General features: G+C 52.8%; 1 non-coding gene across 1 annotated transcript in view; it reads left to right on the top strand.

Moving 5' to 3' along the window:
- Positions 1-3,578: 3,578 nt before the first annotated feature.
- LOC124741710 overlaps positions 3,579-5,000 on the top strand; it is a 1,909-nt gene continuing 487 nt past the window's right edge. Inside the window, exon 1 of the ribosomal RNA XR_007010042.1 lies at positions 3,579-5,000. This exon is cut by the window's right edge and continues 487 nt beyond it. This is a non-coding gene — a ribosomal RNA (small subunit ribosomal RNA).

Here is a 5,000-nt window from a genome sequence, read left to right as displayed (position 1 = left end):
GTGCCTTAACCTAACCCATGTTGTGCCTTAACCTAACCCATGTTGTGCCTTAACCTAACCCATGTTGTGCCTTAACCTAACCCATGTTGTGCCTTAACCTAACCCATGTTGTGCCTTAACCTAACCCATGTTGTGCCTTAACCTAACCCATGTTGTGCCTTAACCTAACCCATGTTGTGCCTTAACCTAACCCATGTTGTGCCTTAACCTAACCCATGTTGTGCCTTAACCTAACCCATGTTGTGCCTTAACCTAACCCATGTTGTGCCTTAACCTAACCCATGTTGTGCCTTAACCTAACCCATGTTGTGCCTTAACCTAACCCATGTTGTGCCTTAACCTAACCTATGTTGTGCCTTAACCTAACCTATGTTGTGCCTTAACCTAACCCATGTTGTGCCTTAACCTAACCCATGTTGTGCCTTAACCTAACCCATGTTGTGCCTTAACCTAACCCATGTTGTGCCTTAACCTAACCCATGTTGTGCCTTAACCTAACCCATGTTGTGCCTTAACCTAACCCATGTTGTGCCTTAACCTAACCCATGTTGTGCCTTAACCTAACCCATGTTGTGCCTTAACCTAACCCATGTTGTGCCTTAACCTAACCCATGTTGTGCCTTAACCTAACCCATGTTGTGCCTTAACCTAACCCATGTTGTGCCTTAACCTAACCCATGTTGTGCCTTAACCTAACCCATGTTGTGCCTTAACCTAACCCATGTTGTGCCTTAACCTAACCCATGTTGTGCCTTAACCTAACCCATGTTGTGCCTTAACCTAACCCATGTTGTGCCTTAACCTAACCCATGTTGTGCCTTAACCTAACCCATGTTGTGCCTTAACCTAACCCATGTTGTGCCTTAACCTAACCCATGTTGTGCCTTAACCTAACCCATGTTGTGCCTTAACCTAACCCATGTTGTGCCTTAACCTAACCCATGTTGTGCCTTAACCTAACCCATGTTGTGCCTTAACCTAACCCATGTTGTGCCTTAACCTAACCCATGTTGTGCCTTAACCTAACCCATGTTGTGCCTTAACCTAACCCATGTTGTGCCTTAACCTAACCCATGTTGTGCCTTAACCTAACCCATGTTGTGCCTTAACCTAACCCATGTTGTGCCTTAACCTAACCCATGTTGTGCCTTAACCTAACCCATGTTGTGCCTTAACCTAACCCATGTTGTGCCTTAACCTAACCCATGTTGTGCCTTAACCTAACCCATGTTGTGCCTTAACCTAACCCATGTTGTGCCTTAACCTAACCCATGTTGTGCCTTAACCTAACCCATGTTGTGCCTTAACCTAACCCATGTTGTGCCTTAACCTAACCCATGTTGTGCCTTAACCTAACCCATGTTGTGCCTTAACCTAACCCATGTTGTGCCTTAACCTAACCCATGTTGTGCCTTAACCTAACCCATGTTGTGCCTTAACCTAACCCATGTTGTGCCTTAACCTAACCCATGTTGTGCCTTAACCTAACCCATGTTGTGCCTTAACCTAACCCATGTTGTGCCTTAACCTAACCCATGTTGTGCCTTAACCTAACCCATGTTGTGCCTTAACCTAACCCATGTTGTGCCTTAACCTAACCCATGTTGTGCCTTAACCTAACCCATGTTGTGCCTTAACCTAACCCATGTTGTGCCTTAACCTAACCCATGTTGTGCCTTAACCTAACCCATGTCGTGCCTTAACCTAACCCACGTCGTGCCTTAACCTAACCCACGTTGTCGCCTAACGTAACCCACGTTGTCGCCTAACGTAACCCACGTTGTCGCCTAAACCTGCTCTGTAATTGTTATACGACTCGTTCAATTAGTGTAGTGTTGCCCACCCGCAACCCTCGCAATATAGTTCGCTACTCGCACTCCCCGCTCCCCTGTGTATCGCTTCATGTTAAACACCTTGCAAGTCTTGCTCACTTTCCACATGCTCCTGCTGTACACTGTAATGTGGATGGCAGCAGGACGTACATGCCGCCCCTCCCCACGTCCCCACCTTGCCCCCTGCCTTCGCAAGCTGGTTGGTGAGAACTTTGCATGTTCAATGCCCTCCGCATGCGACGTACTCAGGCTACGTTGTGGTGCGGCCTGTGTCAACTGTCCGCTAATGTCGTACGCGTAAACCACAATCTGTACTGCACATTCGTCCTTATGTACTGAATGATACATCGTGGCACATGTGTGACCGTACAACGACTGCGCCCAAAAACGGCGGACCATACAGTGCAAATATTGTGCACGCAGCTACGTGTCGTCTCCCTATGAGAGCTGGATTGCAGTGTGGTACGCCATAGAGACGTGTGGGAGGAACGGACGCCGTGGATGGCGATCAGCATGAGCTGTCTGTTGATGTATTCGGACCTAGTCGTCTCTCCTCACACACCGTGATGGCATGGTGCACCGCGTTCCATATCTGCGACATGCTACAGAGGCCGGTTGACAGTCGTTCGAGCAATGGACATCGCATACGTACGGGGGCCACCTTCCACGTATTGTCTAGGCGTGCACATTTTGTTGCGTGTATGTGGGCAGACGTAGTGTGGCGTGACACCTGACACAGGCATGCAATAATCGTGGAAGTTGCAAATGGCGATGGACGCCTGCGTTTTCTGGTGAAGTTACGCAAATGAACAAATGGTAACCTGTTGTGGTGCGGTTGTTCTCGCTAGGGGTGAATCGGTGATGGCGACGATAGGTTGAGGTACTAACCGGTTGTTCCAGCGATACCCACCATGCCGACGAAACTGAACGGCATCTGGGTGTGAAGCGATACGCGGCGGTGGCTGGGTGGGACCGTCCCCGGCCGGTGAGGGGGCGCCTCCCGGCGTGCTGGCCGCGCGGTGCGTGGGCGCACGCGCTACAGCCGGCTGGTGGGGGCGGCCAGTGGCAGGCGCGCCGGCCGACGGACGCGGCAGGCGTCGCAGCTGCGCGCCGGCGCACCCTGCGCGCGGCGCCGTGCGGCCAAAGTAGGTCCTCGCGGGCCCGGTGCGAAGCGCGGTGGACATCTTCAGTGTGCTGGTCCGATTGAGGACTGTGTGCGTTGAGGATGCGCTGCCGCCCGGCGCTCGGCGCCGCGACGCCGTCTGCTGCTCGGTCGCCCCAGCGGTTCTCGCTGGTGGTTTGTATCGCAGCTGTGCGGATGTGTTGGCGCGTGCGCTGTGCTGGGAGAGTTCGCTTCGGCACCCAAGTGGGGCTTTTGTCCTTCTGTGGCGCTGGCGTTGGAGCTGCCGGTCACCGTAGGTGGCGCGTGTTGTCTCCCGCCGGCAATGCCACGACAGCACGCTCCCGGGCCTCTGTCGGCAGCGGCAAGCTCAGTTGGGAGCACGGGTGGTCGCACCGAAAGCGTCTACTCGCCTAACTCCGGGCGATTGCGCCTCTCTCGAACCCGACCAAGTACTTGGGACGGCGCTGCGCGCCGCCGGGACCTGAGAGGGTTTCGAGGTGTATTGTGCAGGGGAGCTCAGCCTCCTCCTGTTTGCAGAATGATTGAGCGGACGCTTGCGTGTTCGCGCGGGCCCCCGGGACACACTCCCGGGCGGCCGGCTGCTCAGCTCTAGTTGACGCAGCTCCCTGGTTGATCCTGCCAGTAGTCATATGCTTGTCTCAAAGATTAAGCCATGCATGTCTCAGTACAAGCCGCATTAAGGTGAAACCGCGAATGGCTCATTAAATCAGTTATGGTTCCTTAGATCGTACCCACGTTACTTGGATAACTGTGGTAATTCTAGAGCTAATACATGCAAACAGAGTCCCGACCAGAGATGGAAGGGACGCTTTTATTAGATCAAAACCAATCGGTCGGCTCGTCCGGTCCGTTTGCCTTGGTGACTCTGAATAACTTTGGGCTGATCGCACGGTCCTCGTACCGGCGACGCATCTTTCAAATGTCTGCCTTATCAACTGTCGATGGTAGGTTCTGCGCCTACCATGGTTGTAACGGGTAACGGGGAATCAGGGTTCGATTCCGGAGAGGGAGCCTGAGAAACGGCTACCACATCCAAGGAAGGCAGCAGGCGCGCAAATTACCCACTCCCGGCACGGGGAGGTAGTGACGAAAAATAACGATACGGGACTCATCCGAGGCCCCGTAATCGGAATGAGTACACTTTAAATCCTTTAACGAGTATCTATTGGAGGGCAAGTCTGGTGCCAGCAGCCGCGGTAATTCCAGCTCCAATAGCGTATATTAAAGTTGTTGCGGTTAAAAAGCTCGTAGTTGGATTTGTGTCCCACGCTGTTGGTTCACCGCCCGTCGGTGTTTAACTGGCATGTATCGTGGGACGTCCTGCCGGTGGGGCGAGCCGAAGGCGTGCGACCGCCCCGTGCGTGCTCGTGCGTCCCGAGGCGGACCCCGTTGAAATCCTACCAGGGTGCTCTTTATTGAGTGTCTCGGTGGGCCGGCACGTTTACTTTGAACAAATTAGAGTGCTTAAAGCAGGCAAGCCCGCCTGAATACTGTGTGCATGGAATAATGGAATAGGACCTCGGTTCTATTTTGTTGGTTTTCGGAACCCGAGGTAATGATTAATAGGGACAGGCGGGGGCATTCGTATTGCGACGTTAGAGGTGAAATTCTTGGATCGTCGCAAGACGAACAGAAGCGAAAGCATTTGCCAAGTATGTTTTCATTAATCAAGAACGAAAGTTAGAGGTTCGAAGGCGATCAGATACCGCCCTAGTTCTAACCATAAACGATGCCAGCCAGCGATCCGCCGCAGTTCCTCCGATGACTCGGCGGGCAGCCTCCGGGAAACCAAAGCTTTTGGGTTCCGGGGGAAGTATGGTTGCAAAGCTGAAACTTAAAGGAATTGACGGAAGGGCACCACCAGGAGTGGAGCCTGCGGCTTAATTTGACTCAACACGGGAAACCTCACCAGGCCCGGACACCGGAAGGATTGACAGATTGATAGCTCTTTCTTGATTCGGTGGGTGGTGGTGCATGGCCGTTCTTAGTTGGTGGAGCGATTTGTCTGGTTAATTCCGATAACG

The sequence above is a fragment of the Schistocerca piceifrons genome, unplaced genomic scaffold (genome assembly GCF_021461385.2).
Source record: "Schistocerca piceifrons isolate TAMUIC-IGC-003096 unplaced genomic scaffold, iqSchPice1.1 HiC_scaffold_1978, whole genome shotgun sequence".
NCBI classification, from domain to species: domain Eukaryota; kingdom Metazoa; phylum Arthropoda; class Insecta; order Orthoptera; family Acrididae; genus Schistocerca; species Schistocerca piceifrons.
Note: the sequence above shows the minus strand (reverse complement) of the source record. Positions and strands in the feature narration are given on the sequence as shown.